The following is a 23571-nucleotide window of genomic DNA, read 5'->3' as shown; positions in this document are numbered from 1 at the left end:
CGCCTTCAGCACCTTGCTGACCAGGGCCCAAAAGTGGCGATTGGTGGCCATTTTCAACATCTGCTGTAGTGAGGTTAGTACTGCATTTACCTTTCTCTGCTGTGTTTCTTTGTACCCTCGTACTCTCTTCTCCAGACCGCTTTTATTTGCCTCACCCTGTAGCTCTCAACGTACGCGTTTTATAGCCCATATTTGCTGGATATTTTTGCTTGAAATTATGTTTGCTGTCATATTCCTGAACATTGACCACTCCTTCTACGACATCCTGTATAGTTGGAGTCACGGAGGAAAACTTTGGTATTCAGAAAGAATTCTTTTCTATAGCGAGAGCGCCGTTGTTGAGGAACTGAGCAAAATGTCGTAGAAAAAGAAATAATAGGTGTCTCAGTTTGTAAGTAAACGTGAAATTCGTGGCGGTAGTGCATTCAATACTGAATTGTAGCTCCACGTTTCCTTAGCATTATTGCAGATCTATAGAACATTTTTCGGTTGCCGCTTTTCGCTAGTTTTCATTACAATCGAAGTCAAAAATTTAAAATAGAACGCTAATTACCGTTGACCAACTTAACCTGAAGAAAGTCTAGCATTTACACTCTGATGATTTTAATGTTAGTGACTGTTTTGCATTTAAATAACTGCTAACTGGAGGATTTAAGATCAAGTAAGGGAGAAGGGATATGTAACCTACCATCAGAATTTCTAAAATCATTGGGGGAAGTGGTAACAAAACGACTGTTCACGTTGGTGTGTGGAATGTATGAGTCCGACGACAGACCATCTGACTTTCGGAAAAATGTCATCCACGCAATTCCGAAGACTGCAAGAGCTTACAAGTGCGGGAATTATTTCACAATAACCTTAACAGCTCATGTAGTCTAGTTGATGACAAGAACAATATACAGAAGAATGGAAAAGAAAATTGAGGATGTGCTAGATTACGATCAGTTTGACTTTAGGAAAGTTAAAGGCATCAGAGAGGCAATACTGACGTGGCGGTTGATAATGGAAGCAAGACTAAACAAAAATCAGGGCACGTTCATTGGATTTGTCGACCTAGAAAAAAGTTCGACAATGTAAAATGGTGCAAGATGTTCGAAATTCTGAAAAAATAGGGGTAAGAGAGAGGGAGAGACGGGTAATACACAATATGTACAAGAGCCAAGAGGGAATTATAAGAGTGGATGACCAAGAATGAAGCGCTCGGATTAAAAAGGTTGTAAGGCGAGGATGTAGTCTTCCACCTCTACTGTTCAGTCTTTACATCGAAGAAGCAATGATGGAAATAAAATAAAGGTTCAGAGCGGAATTAGAATTCAAGGTGAAAGGATACCAATGATACGATTCGCTGATGATTGAGAGTTAACCGAAGAAAGACGAGAGTAATGAGAAGTAGACAAATGAGAACAGCGAGACGCTTAACATCGGGATTGATGGTGACGAAGCAGATGAAGTTAAGGAATTCTACTACCTACTCAGCAAAATAACCAATGGCGGACGGAGCAAGAAGAATATCAATAACAGACTAGCACTAGCAAAAGGCATTCCTGGTCAAGACAAGTCTACTGGTATCAGACATACGTCTTTATTTGAGGAAGACATTTCTAAGACTGTGAGTTTGCAGTACAGCATTATACGGTAGTGAAACATGGACTGTGGGAAAACCGGATCGGAAGAGAATCGAAGCATTTGAGATGTGGTGCTATAGGCGAATGTTGGAAATTACGTGGACTGGCAAGGTAAGTATTGAGGAGTCTCTGCGCAGAATCGGAGAGGAAAGGAATATGTGGAAAACACTGGCAGGGAGGTGGGACAGGATAATAGGACTAGAGGGAGCTGTAAAGGGCAAAAACTGTAGAGGAAGACAGAGATTGGAATACATCCAGCAAATAATTGAGGACGTAGGTCGCAAGTGCCGCTCTGAGATGAAGAGGTTGGCACAGGAGAGGAATTCGTGGCGGGCCGCATCAAACCAGTCAGAAGACTGATGACTCAACAGGAAACCGCTATACATCAGCTTCCGATGGCTCTATTGACGTTTGCGAAGCACTTCAAGGCCTTTATTAAAGGGGGTGTGAAGAATATAATGTCAATAAAATGTGCTTAATGAAATATGAAATTAAATACGATCTCTCACATTGGCTACTTGCCATACAGTGTATTATGGGGCAGATAACATCACCCCGGGTAAAGAACTGTAATCTGTTAATGACACCGATACATCAGCCGCATAGTTACCGATACCATAAATTTAAGCAACGAGAATGATAAGCTTTTTCGTATATTTTCAGTTTTAATCATAATGCGTAGATGTTCACACTTGTTTGATTTCAAGGAAAATCATTATGCTTTTCGATTTTAACAAAAATGGTTACGTAGCTTCTGCTCATCCGCTCCATTCCCACTTGATGCAAGCATCTAATGAATTTATAGCCTTTCTCGCGTCCGCAGTTGGATCTGTGATGGCCGTCGACTTATATATGAAACGTAATTCAGGAAAAACGAAATGATCGTATGGCATTGTTGGACGGGAGGCCCCATCCGGGGGAGTTCAGCCGCCAAGTGCAAGTCTTATTTCAGTCGACCCCACATTGGGCGACTTGCGTACCGGCGATGAGGATGAAATGATTATGAGGACAACACAACACACAGTCCACGAGCGGAGAAAATCTCCACCCCGGAAGGTAATCGAACCCGGGCCTGCTTGCATGGATGGCGAGCACGTTACCACCCAGCTAAGCAGGCGGACATAATTCGGCAGATGTTACGACATAAACAATGAGACGCCAGGAAAATTGCTACATCATGCATGACGTTTAAATTTGTTTCTTCTTTGAACTAACTCTATTCGCAACACATTTTGCAGACGGTATCCACATATTCTGTTAAATGTATCTACAAAATTTTGTTGTTGTACGACTCACAGTATCACGGTATAATATATTTACCGTGATTGTGTTATATATTGTATATATTATTATTTATGATTTATGGCTGGGGTGTCTCTAAATACCGTGGCCTAGCATGAGACTTTTAATTAACTTATACCGCGATAACACTCGTACGGACATTGGCTGCCCCGAAGTACGTACGATATAATATTTTTTAAACACAACCCGCGACTCACCGCCTTCTAATAAACAGTTTGCGTGAGCGCTGCTATTCTTACGCAAACTGTAATTATTAATATGGGTCTCAGGGGCTACTGGTTATTTATGTACCAAACTTCACAAAGATTAACTGAGATATAGCGGAGCTTATTGAATTAAATGATTTTCAATATTTCTTGTTCATTATCTTCAAAGCAAAACTGGAGAGAATCTCATCTGCCGTTAAGCGGCCAAAACGAAACATAATGAACTCATTCAGTAATGTGAATATTACTATATGAAATATATCACTACTCTCTTTAACTTTGAAATTAATGAAAGATCAAAACTGAGAAGTTTCTCGCATTTAAATTTAATATTATAACATGAATTATTAATTATAAAAGATCGTCAGCGTAATGGCCGACCAAACGCTGCTAGAGAAGAACTCCACGCAATTCGAACTTCTGAAAAAACTTGGTTAATGATAATTAATGGGTGCGACCGTGAGAGGTTACAACTAAGTCAATAATACACACTTTCTAATAACAGTTTCTATTATATTTTGCTAAAATACAGAGAAAACTTACATTAATTATCAGACTGCGCTACAATGGCGGCCTACCGCTAGACGAAGCAAAAACAGAAGAGAGCGTTCAGTCGAAGCATTGCATCTGATATTCATGGCCTATGTTATACAGAAATTATACAAAAAACTGTTCTTTGTTAATTACATCGATATTTGTGAGTTTTGACAAAAATAGTTTACATTCTTTACTATTTGTTGTACATCGTGCAGACGTACTTAGTCTTTAGATAATTTATGGTTCACACGTCTCATAACAAAAACTTCTTTTCCCTTTCTCAAATGTCCATTTATGTGACGTACCGTCACAACGGCTAACCAGATATGAAGTCATAAAATATTCAGCGCTAGGTCACACACTGCGTGGTACGGGCATAGACTCACAACTACACTTGAAAATAAATACCCGGCTAACGCCGGGTATCTCCGCCAACATTACATTGTATTCAGTCCAGTGCCTTGCTCACGTAACTCATGTCAACAGCAGAAACAAAGAAGGCGCCAGGCAAAAGCTTTGTGTACTGCTAGTTGTGAAGCGGAGAGGATACACTCTTCCTTTAATCCTCCACTAACAGGCCGAGAACCACCGGGACATTTCCGAACACCAGAGAATGCCAACAGAACACTACGAAGAAAATTTTCGCTCTCTAGTTCTCCTACGCCTGTTTTCGTTCCAACTTAAACATTGCTTTAGGAAATATTTAGTGAAGATAACCTCGCGGGAGAAGCAGTTAGGTCCCCCCCGCCCCCACGGAATACATCACGCCGATAATGTGTAGCGCCAACTGCAGCCTTCAAAGTGATCTGTGTGGCGAGCTAAGTCGCTATCTCGCTAAGTCCCATCAAGTATTCCTATTTCCGGGTGAAGCTCAGATAACGCCTGTCTTTTTGCATATTCTCACCCAGACAAGAACAAATCGAGTAGTTGTAAATATCTGCCCAACTGGAAAGATAAGTAGTTTCCTCTGCTTGCTCGGAACGTAATTTTCCCCGGTGCTCTGATAACGTGAGTAGCAAGTTACGTTTCAGGTCAGCGGTTACTGCCGCCGTAAACGTATCCTTCCCAACCCCGCTGTATGTCCAGACAGCGCAAAACGTACCTTAACTGTCTTAGAAGGAAAAGAAGTCAGTATGATTAAACGCGGTTTTCAACAACAAATCACAACACAGTTAAAGAATTTCTCGTGCGCGCTTTTGTGTTTCCTGTGTGACAGAAGGAAACTTTTATAACAAAAGTAAGGACTATAGGAGGATTATTCGAATAGCTGGAAAGCTATGCAATGACTTTCCAACTAACTACCTTACAAAACACTTAAAATCAAGAACATGATAGATAAACTAAAAGAACAAATCACCCGATTCGGGCACACCAGACTACGTCCCAATGGACCTAAAAAGTGACTCTTGCAACAGGATCGTCCAACGCTTAATTTCCGAAAATCAAATATGCATTTCCTCCAAACATCGTTCTCGAAGCAGTATCGAATTCACTTCAGCAGAATCATCCGGAAAACGAAGAAACCAGCGGAACTGTCAACGGCAACTACAAGGATGATGTAGCAACCTGAATATAGAAAAAAACAAGTTGTTGAGCAAAATTGCTTTAACCAACTCCTATACAAAAGACTATATTGTCTATGAAACTTTCTGGCAGTATCTCGTCTCCTACCTTCCAAACTTTACAGAAGCTCTCCTGCGAACCTTGCAGAACCAGCACTCCTGAAAGAAAGGATACTGTGGAGACATGGCTTAGCCACAGTCTGGGGGATGTTTCCAGAATGAGATTTTCACTCTGCAGCGGAGTGTGCGCTGATATGAAACTTCCTGGCAGATTAAACCTGTGTGCCCGACCGAGACTCAAACTCGGGACCTTTGCCTTTTGCGGGAAAGTGCTCTACCATCTGAGCTACCGAAGCACGGCTCACGAGAATATGATGTACACCCGTGGCCACCAAAAGACGCATTTCTGTCGCAGATAAAACATGTATGAGACCGGCTCAGACGTCAACTGCGTCCCACTGCCAGCATCTCAGATATCAGAGACCACTTAATAACAGTTGTATGTGCCAGCTAGCCTCAGGAGCGGATACAACGTATGTTGCATTCCAGCACCTCCTCGCCCGTCGCAACTCGCCGCCTAATAGCACACAACTCAGGCTCTGCCTCTTGTTCCTCCTCTCTGTTGGTAAACAAAGTCAGCACCTCAGCAAGAACAGCTCTCACGATTTACAGCTCGTCAGAGAGTCGAACGAAGTCTTCCGCCCATTGTTCCTCGAACATGCATGCTACGGAGTGCATCAGCCACCACATTCTCACTGCCCCTAGTACGCCTCACTGAGAAGTCGAAAGCCGATAGGTGCACCGCCCAACAAGCAATGCGGTGGGTTTTACAAGGGCGAGCCAGAATCCAGGTAAGCGTTTGGTTGTCAGTTTCAAGTTCAAATTCTTGGTGCCGAGACAAAACAGGTCTATGAGTGCCTCCAATTCATACGTGGAATACTTAACTTCGGCCAGAGTCGGTGAAAGGTATACATAACCAGTAGACCGTGTCTCTCTGCTTCTGGAATATCCAGAGTTGGAGGTCAGATGGGGACAGCCAGCATGGGAGCATGTCTCAGTGCATCCATCAAAGTATCGAAGGCCACCTGCTGGTTTTCCATCCACTTAAATTCCAGTAATTTTTGTATCAGGTCGTGTTTGAAATAGGACTGATAGCTGTTTGTGATGATATTATGTAAACTGATGATGGACGGGAGAGAAAGGAAAGAAAAGGGAATGGACTAATGATACCAATGACACTGGGAATCAGCGTTGATCAGCGAAAATGTGTGCAGGGCCAGGACTCGAACCCAGGATCTCCTGCTTACTAAGCAGTTGCGTCAACAGTTTTGCCACCCGGACACAGCTTTTATCGCAAATACATGGACTACCTCGGCATGCTCACAGGGTGGCCTACACTCCTACCTAGCGCCACCTACCTGCAGTCCGTGTCGCTCGTGCTCTCTAATTTTAGATTCCAGCTGGAGGTCGAACGTAAATATGCATCCGAACTGAAAGTAGTCGACTCATAGCCCATCGAGGCGGCATACATATAATATCTTGTTTGACATCTCGTGTTGTCGGGTGTTCTGCCGGATGTCAGCGTCGTACTTGCACGATATTTCGGTAGCGTAGCTCGTTACCTTCATCAGGTGCGACAGAATACTGCTCGAGTGGACCTGGTCCAGTATTTATGCCTGTGGCTTTCGCCCTTCACTAGGCGCTCCCTCTGCGGTCCGCGCCCGCTCGCTGCGTGTAGTCTCAGGTCGCACCTGATGAAGGTAACGAGTTAAGCTACCGAAATATCGTGCAAGTACGACGTTGATATCCGGCAGAAAACCCGACAACCCAAGATGTCATTAGATCGCCGGAAAAGCCTGAAGAATTACAATATCTTGTTTGTTTGTCAGCTCTCTGTAGTGATGTTTATATGTTCACAGTGCATTTTATTGACGGAAAATCAGTCACCACTGATAAGTTTATTACAATACTGTTTTTATGTGTCACGAGGCGTTGAATTTCTAGCCATTTTTTAGGCTATCAGTAAAATTTTGCAAACATTCTTTATGTTTTAGTTCTTTTTGTTCATTAAGATTTTGCTTGTGTACACATTTGTGCGGATGTGGATTTCAAGTTCTTCGAAAGTATTGATTGTATGTCGTTTGAGTATTCCATGTAGAATTTTTATTGTAATGTCCGTCTTGATTGCATAAAATATTTATTCACATGACGAGTTTCGGTTCCTCTAGAACCATTTTCAGATCAGCAATTTTCGTTACAGGAGTAACCCATCCACACGCAGCAACACGCAGCATGTGAAGGTTGCTTTGTGTGGACGTGTAACCGAAATTCCAGACCTGAGGATGGTTCTAGATGAACCGAAACCGGTCATGTGAATAAACATTTAATGCAATCAAGACGGATTATAAGTAACATTGTAAAACCATTGATTGCGGTTATCCCATTAGACATTATGTCTGTTTTTGCAAAATTTTTATTGTGTTTTGGTTTTGGTTTGGTAGATCCATGCTCTCGCAGTCTCAGTTGTGTTCTACGAGTCGTACTGTGAACTTTCCACCTTTTAGTCCGGTGTAAAATACAAGAATACCTGAGAAGTAATCAAAAAGACGCTCCAGGATGCAACATAGTAATATATGTCATAACAGCTGACGTAAACAGAAAAAAAATGTAAAAAAGCTACTAATATACACCTGAGCCTTATAGTTTTAAATTATACTGTATTCAAACATAAACTCAAACTATCGTTAATAGAGACTGAAGCCTTATACTCCTGTAGCACAATAAGGCATTGTAGTATATGTTGTAGAGAACACAGTACCAACACAGACGTAAGCAATACACTTTTATCGTATAATATTAGAAAAAATTGTATCATTATTGCAGGGTCGCTTGAAAATGGCAAACAATGCCGAAATGAGCCTCTCGTGAAGTAAATAGTCAATTGCAGAAAAAACTCTGTAAGAAATATGTACATCTGTATATTATCGCTCAAACGTTTTTGAACGTTAGTGCCCCTGAGAAAAAAAAAAAAAATGTAAATTGGAACCAGAAGTGTTAGAAATACTCGTAAGATTTAGAATACTCTTTCATTGAAACTAAATACATGCAGTCAAATTTTACTCTCCTCAGACTAGCCTCCTTTGGATTTAATCGAGGCAATCTTGCTGACACCTTTATCAGTGTGTCCTCGCTGATATGCCACCATTTCTCTTGTAGTCCGGTCCAGAGGTGATGTGTGTCGGTAACAGGCCTTCGATTTTTCTTTCCAAGTGGTGCCAAATCAGTGAGGCCAAACAGGATTACAGTCGGGCGAGTGGGACATGTTTTTCATTTCCACCTTTTTTCCTTAATCTGAAAAATACGCTTTACAGAGTTTTGAAGTGAGTTTAGGGTCTTTATCTTGCTGTAGGACGAATCCCTCGCCAATCAAACGTCTACCACATGGCTTTGCGTGATACTGTAGAAAGTGATGGTAATTCTCTTTCTCCATTGTTCCATTTATTTGTACAAGATCACCAGTCTTACCACCTCCAAACTATCCCCAGACCAAGAAGGAACCCCTTTCGTGCTTTAATGTTGGAGATACACATTCGTGTAACATTCTTTCACCTAGCAACCGGCGAACAAACTTGCGTCGCTTTGTGTCAATGACCTCATACTGGAACTCGTCAGTGAAAAGTGCCCAACTTTCATATTGTCTTGTCAGTGTAGCCTCTTCTGCCTATTAACAGCCGTCAGTAATGGTTCCTTAGCCGCCACACGCCCGTTAAGGTTCACTGCCTGAAGACGTCTTTTTGCGGTACTGACACTTAGCGGCTTTTTCTTATTGTGGTTGAGCTCTGCAGATAAAACTGGGGGTATTTTGAAGTGATCACGTTTACTTGTGACTACCATATATTTGTCATCACTTTTTGGTGTCACTTTCGGCCTGTCCTTTCGACGTTGGTCCATATTCTGGCCAGTATCCGCATGTCTATACAAGGTACAATGGACAAATTTCAAGAAAATATGTTCTCGACGTGCTATTTGTCGCATTGTAACATCGACTGCACGTAAAGACACAATTTCAGAACGTTTTTCTGTTGGAAATACCTTTCTTCGTCCTATTATCGATGTTTTCACTGAGCACTCACCAAAGTTTACTTTTTGATATCACGTGCATAACTACGTGCCCTTTTCCTACATGTAACCGTGTTATTTGTTTAGTCCTACGAACGCCATCGGGCGAGGAAAGATAATATGTTGCCACCATAACACAAAATTAGCGGCATTCTATGCTTGGAAGCTGAGCAGCATATCAATGGAAAGTTGTGTTTTGAGCGATTTAAATTTTTTAAAAAAGTGGAACACTACTCTTACACGTTATATTGAGCATGGCACTGGGGAAACAATATAGCTAAGTCGTATTGGAATCTGATAACTAGCTTTGAATCTAATAATTAGCATTTTTTTATCTTAGTTTCAGGACGTTCGAAAACTTTTGAGCGATAGTGAGAGTATATATGAAAGGCTTATTTCAATAGTGGTACAAGTCCATTTTTCTTCATTGTGAGATACAGAGTCCTAAAGTTAAGTGAGCGCTGAAAAATCTGCAGTTGAGATACCAGAAATATTCAAGCATATAGCTTCTTGCTAGAGATGAACCTTTCTTTCTGTTTGTTTGGATCATTAATTTCAGAAGCATTATAGGCAGAAAAGTGGAGGTAATGGACTTGTTCCACTATTGAAATAAGCCCTTGACACACACACACACACACACACACACACACACACACACACACACACACACACACACACAATATACAGTCGAAGTTAAGCGCTGTCGGGCTGGGTTAGCACTTGGGTGGGTGACCATCTGGTCTGCCGAGTGCTGTTGGCAGACGGGGTGCACTCAGCCCTTGTGAGGCAAACTGAGGAGCTACTTGAGTGTGAAGTAGTGGCCCCAGTCTCGTGAAGTGACGTACGGCCGGGAGAGCTGTGTGCTGGCCACATGCCCCTCCATATCCGTATGCAGTGACGCGTGTGGGCAGAGGAAGGCACGGCGGCCGGTCGGTACCGTTGGGCCTTCCCAGGCCTTTCCAGACGGAGTTCAGTTTCATATGTATATAAATATATTGTTCTTTGGCCTGATATGTGCTGCGGGCCCATCAGAGAGAAAACTTCCCTGTAATAAGTAAATTCACGAATGTCCTGTGTCGTTAGTGTAATGTTTGTAAATGTCGGCGTCTTTGTGTTTCTTCAGAGACGCCGAGACGCGGAGAGGCAGCGTATGATGGACGAAGAGCCGGCGAAGGAGAAGAAGGCACCGCTGGCGGAGGCGGAGAAGTTGAGCGACGCCGAGGAGGTGTGAACCCGGGACCGCGGCATACAGCGCGCGGACGTGCCTCGCGTCCGATCCACCTGTTGCAGCCGGCCGCACTCTGAATGCAAAACATGCGGCGCCCATTAAGCGCCGAGCGGGGGCGCCCAAATAAATAGTGCCAAACACTGTGGACACGTCCACAAAAAAACTGTACTTTAGCGTGTGTTAACAACTCACCTCGATAATCCAGCAATTCGCCATGAAGTCATTTCTGGAACATTCCATCCAGAATTATATGCTGCCAACTCACCCATCACTTCATTTAGCACTGGCTGACGTGAAAATTCATACCACCATGTCTCGTTAGGTTACGTTTATTCCTGTTTTGTGTTGAATCTCTGTCTTTCTACTATTAAGGTCGATCAGCAGGGACTTGTAGATAATGTACCATATGAACCTCTTTAACACATCACGGTTTTGCCCCAGTGCAACAACTCCTCTTGTCATTGCCGCGGAAAAGGTGACGATATGGGCTGTTTGTGACAGCAAGACATTTCCCATGGAAATTGCATGTCGCCATGTACAGTTCACAGGCATGTCGAATATCTTGTATCCATTCACTTTGCATCTTCTGCAGCTGTGTCCCTAACGTAAGAGATATCGCTCGGTCGTAGGTTCATGGATAGCACTCACCTTGACTGCGATGACGGCAACATATGATTAATAGGCTGCCTGGCTATTTAAAATTATTTCATTTAACGTGAGAATTATTGATCACAGTAACTTTGAATAATGATCTCAAAAAATTGAAATAGAACATAAAACAGCACTCCGTCTTCAGGCCACAAGTGGCCCATCGGGACCATCCGACCGCCGTGTCATCCTCAGCTGAGGATGTGGATAGGAGGGGCGTGTGGTCAGCACACCGCTCTCCCGGTGGTTATGATGGTTTTCTGTGACCAGAGCCCTACTGTTCCGTCGAGTAGCTCCTTAATTGGCATCACGAGGCTGAGCGCACCCCGAAAAATGGCAACAGCACATGGCGGCCCGGATGGTCACCCATCCAAGTGCCGACCACGCCCGACAGCGCTTAACTTCGTTGATCTGACGGGAAACGGTGTATCCACTGCGACAAGGCCGTTGCCCAAAATAGAACATAAAGTCAATATTATTTCCAACATATGCCCCCTCTATGTATGAGCGATGTTTAATAACTATTGCACCACTTTTTTACTGAAGGCAGGTTGGTTTTGTTCAGGTTTCCAATACACCCTATTATTCCCTACTCTTCTGCCTACGGTACAAGACCATGCCTCAGGCATGGATGTGTGTGTGTCCTTAGGTTAGTTAGGTTTAAGTAGTTCTAAGTCTATGGGACTTATGACCTCAGATGTTAAGGCCCATAGTGCTTACAGCCATTTGAACCATTTTGAACCATCTTATTTCATTATGTTTCTTATTTTATTATGTTTATGGTGTCTCCATATCCACATCTCTACCAGTTCGAATTTGTTTTTAACTGCTTCCCACGGTTCATGATGCTCTTCTGCAAATGACAATCCCCAAAAAGGAAAGCTAACCGAACTCTTTTCCAACTTCTTGTTTGCTTATCCATACATAGGTTTCAATGAGTAACAATTGTCACATCACTGTGACTGTTTAATATCGGGTCACTATTTTCAGCTTAGATTTTGAAATAAAAGCTCTCCACAAGTGAAGTTTCTTCACGAGAACTCTGTTCTTTACATCGTGTGCCATCTACGTTTCTCTTCACAATCAGCTTCTTTAACCATACAGTGAAATGTATTCTTGCATTACACTAATTTCAAGATTTCGAAATGATATCACTGTAGGTAAATGTATTCCAAATAAACCACTTATTAGCTTGCAAAGCAGTAAGTTAATGAGTGAATGTGTTCCAGATACATTATCTGCAGGCTTGCAAAGCAATAAATGAGACTGAATGCATTCGAAAAACACCATTTGCAAGCTTGCAGCGCAATAATGAAATGAGTAAAATTGTTCCAAATACGCTATATGCAAAAACGTCCAAAATTCACTGACTTTTCTCTGTACATGTAATTTTATTGTACTGGTGTGGTACACATTTGCATCCTTAAAGGAACAGAAGATCTATGGTTGTATGTTATTCTCCTTTCTTCTCTGCTTACTGTTTTATTGTGGAGCAGCTGACTTGACCTCCCACAAGTATGGTGTAGTTACTTTTTACACGGGTAGTGCAGTATTCATTTTGATTGTATTCATCGTTAAAGCGTTTGCTATGGTCTGTTGTTGTCTCCTTGTGAATGGAAACTGTCTCATAACTTTAACATAGAATGATCATACTTGCACAGAAACTTTAGGAAGAACTTGTCTAGTGGCCTGGAACTGTACTGGTGAACGGATTCGAATCTCACCCAGCATTTTGATCCACCATCGACTTCCATCATAGTACTCCCTTCTTAAATGATCGACTTTAATAGTGTGTTCCATCGCAACGTCTCATGAGGACATTAATTTCTAGATATAGCTATGAGGTTTTTTTTTATATATTGAATTATCGTATAGAACTAGTATTAACTTTATATTTTATTACTATTTTACTTCCATTGTGTAATACGAAATCGAAAAAAATTAGGAACAGCTAAATGAGACAAAACGTATGGTTTAAAATGTCCTTTACGATTCGCCGTTAAGTATTTATTGTACTGGAGCTTGTCAATCTAATAAAGACATACAAGCATATTCTGGCTGTATCTCGTCAAATTAACTGATTATGTGTGTGTGTGTGTGTGAGAGAGAGAGAGAGAGAGAGAGAGAGAGAGAGAGAGAGAGAGAAATAAAGTACACAATGACAATACTGTGTGAGTGAAATACTGTGTGAGTGAAAATATTTCCTTTCTTTCTATACATTCACAATTTTTCTTTGCGTTTTATTGGTCTTGTATTTAAAGTTTATTTGTTAATGTAGATGGAATGTTTTCTAAAATGCATGACACACAGCTGGTTAACTGTCTTTTAATACAACTACCGGTTCTGGTTTTCACCATTATCGCTGTATTTGTGTACACCAAACTAAAGCGTGATGCAACTAGAAACATACAAGGCCCACTCAGTCTTACGCAGGGCTTATAAACTAATACATACAAAGATTAGTCACATGTCATAGCATATCACATCATTGTGACAATCCATATAATTACTGTCCTATCTAAATTTCGAAACATCTACAGAAACAAGGAGGTATCCGTGCACAAAAGATGATGTGTCCAATGGGAAAGCAAAGTTACAACTGACCGTCAGCTAAATGTAAACAGTCAAAGAGTACCCAGTGATATTAGTTAAGACGAACAAACCAAAACAAAGATGTGACTAATGCTTCTACATACATTCAGTGTTAAAAGGTATGACAGCATTTTATACAAAAAAACTGATTCTTAAAAACAATAATTTGAAATTTACTTATTTTTACACTACAACTGGAAGTCACATGTACAAGAGCATTACGAAAAAGGAAAATACACACATCAAAAAAAGTTTTGCATCACCTCGGTTCCCAGAACTCCCGAAAATAGACGTAGACTGTGGATATTGTAACACCAACACAGTCCCTTTCATTGTTCAGAGATATCATTAAACCCGCCCAACTCCGCAGCTTGTGGTCGTGCGGTAGCGTTCTCGCTTCCCACGCCAGGGTTCCCGGGTTCGATTCCCGGCGGGGTCAGGGATTTTCTCTGCCTCGTGATGACTGGGTGTTGTGTGATGTCCTTAGGTTAGTTAGGTTTAAGTAGTTCTAAGTTCTAGGGGACTGATGACCATAGATGTTAAATCCCATAGTGCTCAGATCCCTTTGAACCATTTTTTTTAAACCCGCCCAAAGATGTAAACAACCAAGCATGAGCAGCGCCTATTAGACGGAGGGGGTCCGACAACCGATCAGTTCCAGTCATTCAACTAGGAAGGAGGTACACGGCTCGTGTTGTCTATAGTTCAACCATGCCCAGATGGTCAATACCACGGTTCCATCGAGTACACATTGTTACTTTGTGCCAGGAAGGGCTCTCAACACGGGAATTGTCCAGGCGTCTCGGGGTGAACCAAAGCGAAGTCGTTCGGACATGGAGATACAGAGAAACAGGAACTGTCAAAATGGTTCAAATGGCTCTGAGAACTATGGGACTTAACATCTGTGGTCATGAGTCCCCTAGAACTTAGAACTACTTAAACCTAACTAACCTAAGGACATCACACAACACCCAGTCATCACGAGGCAGAGAAAATCCCTGACCCCGCCGGGAATCGAACCCGGGAACCCTGGCGTGGGAAGCGAGAACGGACTGAGCGCCTAGAACCGCTAGACCACCGCGGACGGCTTCAGGAACTGTCGATGACATGCCTCGCTCAGAGCGCCCAATGGCCTACTGCAGTGGATGACAATCGTAAAATGCGTTTTAGACAGGTACGTGCCGAGTAAAACTGTGAGGGACGGGAAAAACCCACCGTGGTACAACAACAAAGTTAGGAAACTACTGCGAAAGCAAAGAGAGCTTCACTCCAAGTTTAAACGCAGCCAAAACATCTCAGACAAACAGAAGCTAAACGATATCAAAGTTGGCGTAAGGAGGGCTATGCGTGAAGCGTTCAGTGAATTCGAAAGTAAAATACTAGGTACCGACTTGACAGAAAATCCTAGGAAGTTCTGGTCTTACGTTAAATCAGTAAGTGGCTCGAAACAGCATGTCCAGACACTCCGGGATGATGATGGCATTGAAACAGAGGATGACAAGCGTAAAGCTGAAATACTAAACACCTTTTTCCAAAGCTGTTTCACAGAGGAAGACCGCACTGCAGTTCCTTCTCTAAATCCTCGCACAAACGAAAAAATGGCTGACATCGAAATAAGTGTCCAAGGAATAGAAAAGCAACTGGAATCACTCAACAGAGGAAAGTCTACTGGACCTGACGTGATACCAATTCGATTCTACACAGAGTACGCGAAAGAACTTGCCCCCCTTCTAACAGCCGTGTACCGCAAGTCTCTAGAGGAACGGAAGGTTCCAAATGATTGGAAAAGAGCACAGGTAGTCCCAGTCTTCAAGAAGGGTCGTCGAGCAGATGCGCAAAACTATAGACCTATATCTCTGACGTCGATCTGTTGTAGAATTTTAGAACATGTTTTTTGCTCGAGTATCATGTCGTTTTTGGAAACTCAGAATCTACTATGTAGGAATCAACATGGATTCCGGAAACAGCGATCGTGTGAGACCCAACTCGCTTTATTTGTTCATGAGATCCAGAAAATATTAGATACAGGCTCCCAGGTAGAAGCTATTTTTCTTGACTTCCGGAAGGCGTTCGATACAGTTCCGCACTGTCGCCTGAAAAACAAAGTAAGAGCCTACGGAATATCAGAACAGCTGTGTGGCTGGATTGAAGAGTTTAGCAAACAGAACACAGCATGTTGTTATCAACGGAGAGACGTCTACAGACGTTAAAGTAACCTCTGGCGTGCCACAGGGGAGTGTTATGGGGCCATTGCTTTTCACAATATATATAAGTGACCTTGTAGATAGTGTCGGAAGTTCCATGCGGCTTTTCGCGGATGATGCTGTAGTATACAGAGAAGTTGCAGCATTAGAAAATTGTAGCGAAATGCAGGAAGATCTGCAGCGGATAGGCACTTGGTGCAGGGAGTGGCAACTGACCCTTAACATAGACAAATGTAATGTATTGCGAATACATAGAAAGAAGGATCCTTTATTGTATGATTATATGATAGCGGAACAAACACTGGTAGCAGTTACTCCTGTAAAATATCTGGGCGTATGCGTGCGGAAGGATTTGAAGTGGAATGATCATATAAAATTAATTGTTGGTAAGGCGGGTACCAGGTTGAGATTCATTGGGAGAGTCTTTAGAAAATGTAGTCCATCAACAAAGTAGGTGGCTTACAAAACACTCGTTTGACCTATACTTGAGTATTGCTCATCAGTGTGGGATCCGTACCAGATCGGGTTGACGGAGGAGATAGAGAAGATCCAAAGAAGAGCGGCGCGTTTCGTCACAAGGTTATTTGGTAACCGTGATAGCGTTACGGAGATGTTTAACAAACTCAAGTGGGAGACTCTGCAAGAGAGGCGCTCTGCATCGCGGTGTAGCTTGCTCGCCAGATTTCGAGAGGGTGCGTTTCTGGATGAGGTATCGAATATATTGCGTCCCCCTATATATACCTCCCGAGGAGATCACGAATGTAAAATTAGAGAGATTAGAGCGCGCACGGAGGCTTTCAGACAGTCGTTCTTCCCGCGAACCATACGCGACTGGAACAGGAAAGGGAGGTAACGACAGTGGCACGTAAAGTACCCTCCGCCACACACCGTTGGGTGGCTTGCGGAGTATAAGTGTAGATGTGGCTGTAGATGTAGACTGCTACCTACGGATTATGGCTGGGAGGAACCCTGGCAGCAACGCCACCATGTTGAATAATGCTTTTCGTGTAGCCACAGGACGTCGTGTTACGACTCAAACTGTGCGCAACAGGCTTCTTGTAGTCTTAGGCCTCGATTAGCTTATGTTTTACCGGCACTAGTGCCTTCTGTTGTTGTACCGCCGTACTAGCGCGGGCAACGTGATTTTCCTCTGCGCGCTAGTTTGCATGTGGCCGTCTAGCAGACCGTTTAGTGACGTGTTTTCCTTTTGCATATGATGTACGCGTAACTCAAAACTGCGCTACACCCGACTGTTTTAAGGTATTCTCCGTTACTTTATTTGTCTGTACCCCCTCCTTCGTTTTGCTTACGTCCAAACATTTATCGCCGGTTTTTATCCTTTTAAGTTGACGCAATTGGATTTGTTCCAATCTAATTTGTTCAGCCGTTCTTGCTTTAGATGGTTTGTTACCATGGTTGCGGCTAACAGCCCTAGCAGCCGGTGCTACGTATAGCTTTGACAGCCTTTCATCAGTGTTAATTCCCTTTTTAAAAGTGCCTTTCAAACATCAGTGTTAATTCCCTTTTTAAAAGTACCTTTCAAACATGAGTGTTAATTTCCTTTTTTAAAGTTTTTAAAATTATTTTTAAAATTTTAGCACAGCTTAGAACCACGCCCCTTAACTTATAGTTTTGTATAATTTCATTCTTGCTTTTCCTCATCTTTTAGAAAATCTGCGGAAGCGTTAATTCATGCGAAACGCGTTATTTGTAAAAAAAATAACTTTGCAGCCGGGATTGTCTGTTTATATAATCATGGAAACTGGTTGTTGTACTATTCAGGCCGTCATGGAATGGAGTAAGCTTTAGAAAACAGTATTTCTACTAGCTTTCGGATTATCGCTCTGTCTCTGGTAGAAGTACACTCATTTGCACGCACAACCACACAAATATCAAAATGCACGCACCCATAGCCACAGCGAGACTGAAATTTACTCGTAGTCAACATTTAATATCACAAATATTTAAACGGGAATGACAGTGATGTTGTTTTCTTTTTCGAGTAGTTTTAGTCACACTTGACGTACTGCTTAGTAGTTTTCCGCCAGTCCTAACAGTTTTCCACCGTCAAGTTCTGACGTAAACAGTTACAGAATGAGGAGTAAACTATTAGTGTCTATTGTTTAGTAAAGTACAGATATATGATGTCATCTCCCTCTAATATTTCAGCTTGACAACAGTGTTTGTTAAAGGCCCATAGATACTGTTGTAAATTCCATTTACCTCTCTGTATGCTTTTTTTCTAAGTGCATCTATAATTCAATATAATATTACTAAAGTGGGACTTGTAAGGAAATCTGGACATATGGATGTAAGCACCATGTGTACCATAGGCAAAGAAATATAATTATATAGAACGTAGCAACCAGTCGCGGAAACACAATTTATTTATGTTATTGCAAATCGATTTCGACTGATATCAGTCATCATCGGTGCATTTTTTTTAACCGATACATGCCATAAGTAGAAGTACTGTCCTTGGCAGATTTCTACTATGAAAAAGATAAATAAATTATGTTTCGCGATTGGTTGCTACATTCTTTATAATTTTATATTCCACAGTCACTGCACAGAAAGATAACCTTATGGAGCCCAACATTCAGAAACATAATTGTTGTGTAATGGAATCGGATATTTTTCCATGGCATACACCCTGTTCCATCGACACGTCTTATTACGGATTTGCCGGCCGTTGTGGCCGAGTGGTTCTAGGCGCTTTAGTCCGGAACCGCGCTGCTGTTACGGTCGCAGGTTCGAATCCTGCCTCGGGCATGGATGTGTGTGCAGTCCTTAGGTTAGTTAGGTTTAAGTAGTTCTAAGTTCTAGGGGACTGATAACCTCTGATGTTAAGTCCCTTAAAGTGCTCAGAGCCATTTGAACCATTTATTACGGATTTATCGTTTGCACGTTGACTCTGGTATGCTTTAATCGGATTCTGAATGCTGAATTATTATTTCTCAGTATTAGCGAGCTGTGATTCACATGTGTGTGGATTATACCACGTCGCTAAGTACTTGTTCACAGACGACACGTAACCCTGTCGCACTGGCCTTAACGTACCAACAATACTACTCCACAGAGAGTAAAGTGGTGGCTTTTTCTTAACTCTGCTGAAGACTTCTTACGTAAACAAACACTTATCTCTAATTTTAAAATGAAAATTACTCGTAACTCTGTGCTGTCTCTCCCGCAAAATATCCAGACGTTTTGCTTAGTGCTATATATAATCCCATATGTCAGCAGTATCTCGGGTTCGAAGTTTGCAGCTGATTTACGTTCCTACGTCAAGCAGGACATCAAAACGAATGCAGATTTTCAACATGTGTGTGCTGTGAATGCACATAACTTTTAGGTGATTTTGTATCACTGACTACTGACAGGTTGGTGACTGCATGCAGCACACAGAAATTTTGATGTTAATGGTTGTTGATAATTATTTATTGTGTTGCTATGTGTGTTACCTAGTGGCAGTTACATAAAAGTTTCCCTTTTTCACTAGCAATTCGGCATTGAGAACGGACATACCTCTCTCACTTTGATATTATATCGCATCAAAACATTTGTCACGCGTTCGGTAATGTCTCGTTAACGTAGAGTTTAGTGAATAGTGCCGTGAAAGAGGGGTTTCGATGATGCCCTTAGGTCTGATAAACAGGCAAGTATTACGGAGAATGCTTCGTGAAAGCAAATAGAAATCCCTGCAGCGAACACGACGTTTTTTTCGCATAACGCTATTGAGAAAATTTAGAGACCCGGGATTTGAAAATGACAGCAGAATGAACGGAGAATGCTTCGTGAAAGCAAATAGAAATACTTGCAGCGAACACGACTTTTTTTTCGCATAACGCTATTGAGAAAATTTAGAGAACCGGGATTTGAAACTGACAGCAGAATGAATCTATCACCACCACTGTAAAGGAGGGAAGCAGATGAAAGTTAGACAGATGGAAACAAGTAATTAAACTACTCTGTTGGCAGATTAAGCCGGCCGCGGTGGTCTCGCGGTTGTAGGCGCGCAGTCCGGAACCGCGCGACTGCTACGGTCGCAGGTTCGAATCCTGCCTCGGGCATGGATGTGTGTGATGTCCTTAGGTTAGTTAGGTTTAAGTAGTTCTAAGTTCTCGGGGACTGATGACCACAGCTGTTAAGTCCCATAGTGCTCAGAGCCATTTTTGGCAGATTAAAACTGTGTGCCGGACCGAGACTCGGGACCTTTGGCTTTCGCGGGCAAGTGCTATACCATCTGAACTACCCAAGCACGACTCACGCCCTGTCCTCACAGCTTTACTTCAGCCCGTACCTCGTCTCCTGCTTTCCAAACTTCACAGAAGCTCTTATGGGAACCTAGTAGAACTAGCACTCCTGGAAGAAAGGATATTGCGGAGACATGGCTTAACCCGTGAAAGGCAAGTGTCCCGAGTTCGAATGTCGGTTCGGCACACAGTTTTAATCTGCCAGGAAAGTTTCATATCAGCGCACACTCCGCTGCAGAGTGAAAATCTCATTCTGGAAGTAAATAAACTGCTTATTAGTTCGAAGGTAATTGCAATAACTGTTAATACGTTTATTCCACTGCCAGACGAGTAGATCAGTGCCTTCACGGAAAAGTACATTATCTACCGTAATCTTAATAGTTTTCCTCCATGAAGTCCTCACATAAACAGTTAGAGAATGAGGAGTAAGTTCTTTTTAGTGTCTCATGTTTAGTAAAGCATAGATATGTGATATCATCTCCTCTAATATTACATCTTAACAATAGTGTTTCCGGTTGTGTAGAGTCATGATTGTACCAGGGCGCGTACCTCTTGGTCCGAACGGAATTGACTACATTCGGGAGGACGACGGTTCAATCCCGCGTCCGGCCATCCTGATTTACGTTTTCCGTGATTTCCCTAAATCGCTCCAGGCAAATACCGGGATGGTTCCTTTGAAAGGGCACGGCCGACTTCCTTCCCTAATCCAACGAGACCGATGACGTCGCTGTCTGGTCTCCTCCCCCAAACAACCCAACCGAATTGGCTGCCATGAATGCCCTTCTTCAGGGCTCCAAAAATACAGAAATCGGACCGAGACTGTGTGGAAGATGTGTAAGGGATTCCCTGCTAAATTTCTGCAGCGTGCTGGAAAGAATCTTCGCAACATGTGGGCTAGTATTCTAGTGGTTGATTGTAGTGGAGCGGCGCACATGTTGCCGAGGTTGTTTTGAATGTACCCACCCACATGTTGCCAATGTTGGTTTGAGTGGGCCGACCCACATGTTGGCAGTGTGGTTTCTGATGCCCCGTACACATGTTGCCAAGGTTTTTTTGTGGAACACTGCAGAAGTTTCACGGGGACCCCCTTAAACATACTCTATACAGTTCGGATCTCTCCGCATGCGATTTCCATATGTTTGGAGCCGTTGATCTGCTTCGGACGAAGAGGTGCAAGCCTGGGAATAATGATGTTTCCGTAGAAAACGAAAACGATTCTGCACAACGGCACCGACCGTCTTGCCTCACAGTAGGATGAGTGTATTAACATTTACGGCGGTTACTTTTGAAATAATAAACAGTTTACTTACTTTTCTCCATCGATTTTCATTTCACTGCCCCTTATACACCGAAGCGCCAAAGAAACAGGTACAGGCATGCGTATTCAAATATAGAGATATGTAAACAGGCAGAATATGGCACTGCGATCGGCGACACCTATATAAGACCACAAGTATCTGGCGCAGTTGTTAGATGTGTTACCGCAGCTACAATGACAGGTTATCAAGATTTAAGTTTGTTTGAACGTGCCGTTGTAGTTGGCGCATGAGCGATGGGACACACCATCTCCAACGTAGCGATGAAGTGGGGGTTTTCCCGTACGACCATTTCACGAGTTTACCGTGAACATCAGGAACCCGGTAAAACATAAAATTTCCGACATCGCTGCGGCTGGAAAAAGATCCTGCAAAAACGCGACCAACGACGACTGAAGAGAATCGTTCAACATGACAGAAGTGCAACCCTTCCGCAAATTGCTGCAGATTTCAATGATGGGCCATCAACAAGTGTCAGCGTGCGAACCATTCAAGGAAACATCATCGAAATGAGCTTTCGCAGCCGAGGGCCCACTCGTGTACCCTTGATGAGTGGACGACACGAAGCTTTACGCCTCGCGTTGGCCCATCAACACCGACATTGGACTGTTTATGACTGGAAGCATGTTGCCTGGTCGGACGAGTCTCGTTTCAGATTGTATCGAGCCGATGGAAGTGTACGGGTGTGGAGACAACCTCGTGAATCCTTGGACCCCGCATGTCAGTAGGAGAGTGTTCTAGCTGGTGGAGGCGCCGTAATTGTGTGGGGCGTGGCAGTTGGAGTGACGTGGGACCCCTGAAACGTCTAGAAATGACTCTGACACGCACGTACGCATCCTGTCTGATACCTGCATCCATGCATCTGCTCTTTGCATTCCGAGGACTTGGACAATTCCAGTAGGAGAATGCGACACCCCACACGTCTAGAATTGGTAGAGAGTGTCTCCAGGAACACACTGCTGAGTTTAAACTCTTCGCTGGCTACCAAACTCCCCAGACATGAAGATTATTGAGCATATCTGCGATGCCTTGCAACGTGCTGTTCTCCAGCCCCTCCTACTCTTACGGAGTTATGGACAGCCCTGCAGGATTCATGGTGTCAGTTCCCTCCAGCACTACTTCACACACTTGTCGATTCCACACCATGTCGTATTGCGACACTTCTGCACGCTTGAGGAGGCCCTAAGTGATATTAGGCAGGTGTACCAGTTTCTTTGGCGCCGCAGTTTTCATTTCTCTTATGCCGAGTGTGTTTGAATAAAGAGAACGACTCCTTACATTTTGTTTTGATCCTAATCGTTGCATAGTATATGTCAAAGGTTTGTCACGCAGCAGTGAATTCTTCTGTTATATTTAGTAGGATTTAATTATAACCGTCACATGATCAATTTCAATATAGTCTAAACCATATCGTTTGTTCTGCCCGTTGTTGAGGTGTATCAGATGTATAGTGAGTAGGTTTCGTAATATATACGTAATATATAATAATAGAATTGGTTCTGTTACGCGTTTGCAGTGGCCATCAAATTGCTGATGTTCGTTTCCACTCAGTTTATCCTGTATTTTGATCGATAGCCTATCAACGTGCTTCTTAATATTATGTAAAGAATATATTTATGGAGCCGTGGTAGGAAGTCACGCCTGGCTGTGATTCCATCGTAGTGATAGAGGTATAGAAAGAGCCAGTCGTAGGTTGACGCTGAGACAGCTCCCTGTCTAACGGTATTATTAAAATGAGTATACAGTCTGTCTTTTAATTGCAATTGAGCGTTTCACGCTATTAGCGCATCATCAGACAGGAGCGATAAGGAAACAATTACAGCTCGGAGCGATAAGGAAACAATTACAGCTCAAACAAGTGAACATAGCGAGCAGGCGATCTTACACCGCTAAAAGATGACTGAGTTTAAAAACTTACGTGATTAGATACTGAAAATGTTTCGTATAAGACCCCCTTGTTATGTAAAACCGCCGTGGAA

The 23571-nt window shown here is 42.7% G+C and overlaps 1 pseudogene; it reads right to left on the bottom strand.

Moving 5' to 3' along the window:
* Positions 1-11561: 11561 nt before the first annotated feature.
* On the bottom strand, positions 11562-11679 carry LOC126110001 (5S ribosomal RNA; annotated as a pseudogene).
* Positions 11680-23571: the final 11892 nt, after the last annotated feature.

The sequence above is a fragment of the Schistocerca cancellata genome, chromosome 12 (assembly GCF_023864275.1).
Source record: "Schistocerca cancellata isolate TAMUIC-IGC-003103 chromosome 12, iqSchCanc2.1, whole genome shotgun sequence".
NCBI classification, from domain to species: Eukaryota; Metazoa; Arthropoda; class Insecta; order Orthoptera; family Acrididae; genus Schistocerca; species Schistocerca cancellata.
The sequence above is the reverse complement of the archived record's forward strand: the minus strand, read 5'-3'. Positions and strand labels throughout refer to the sequence as shown.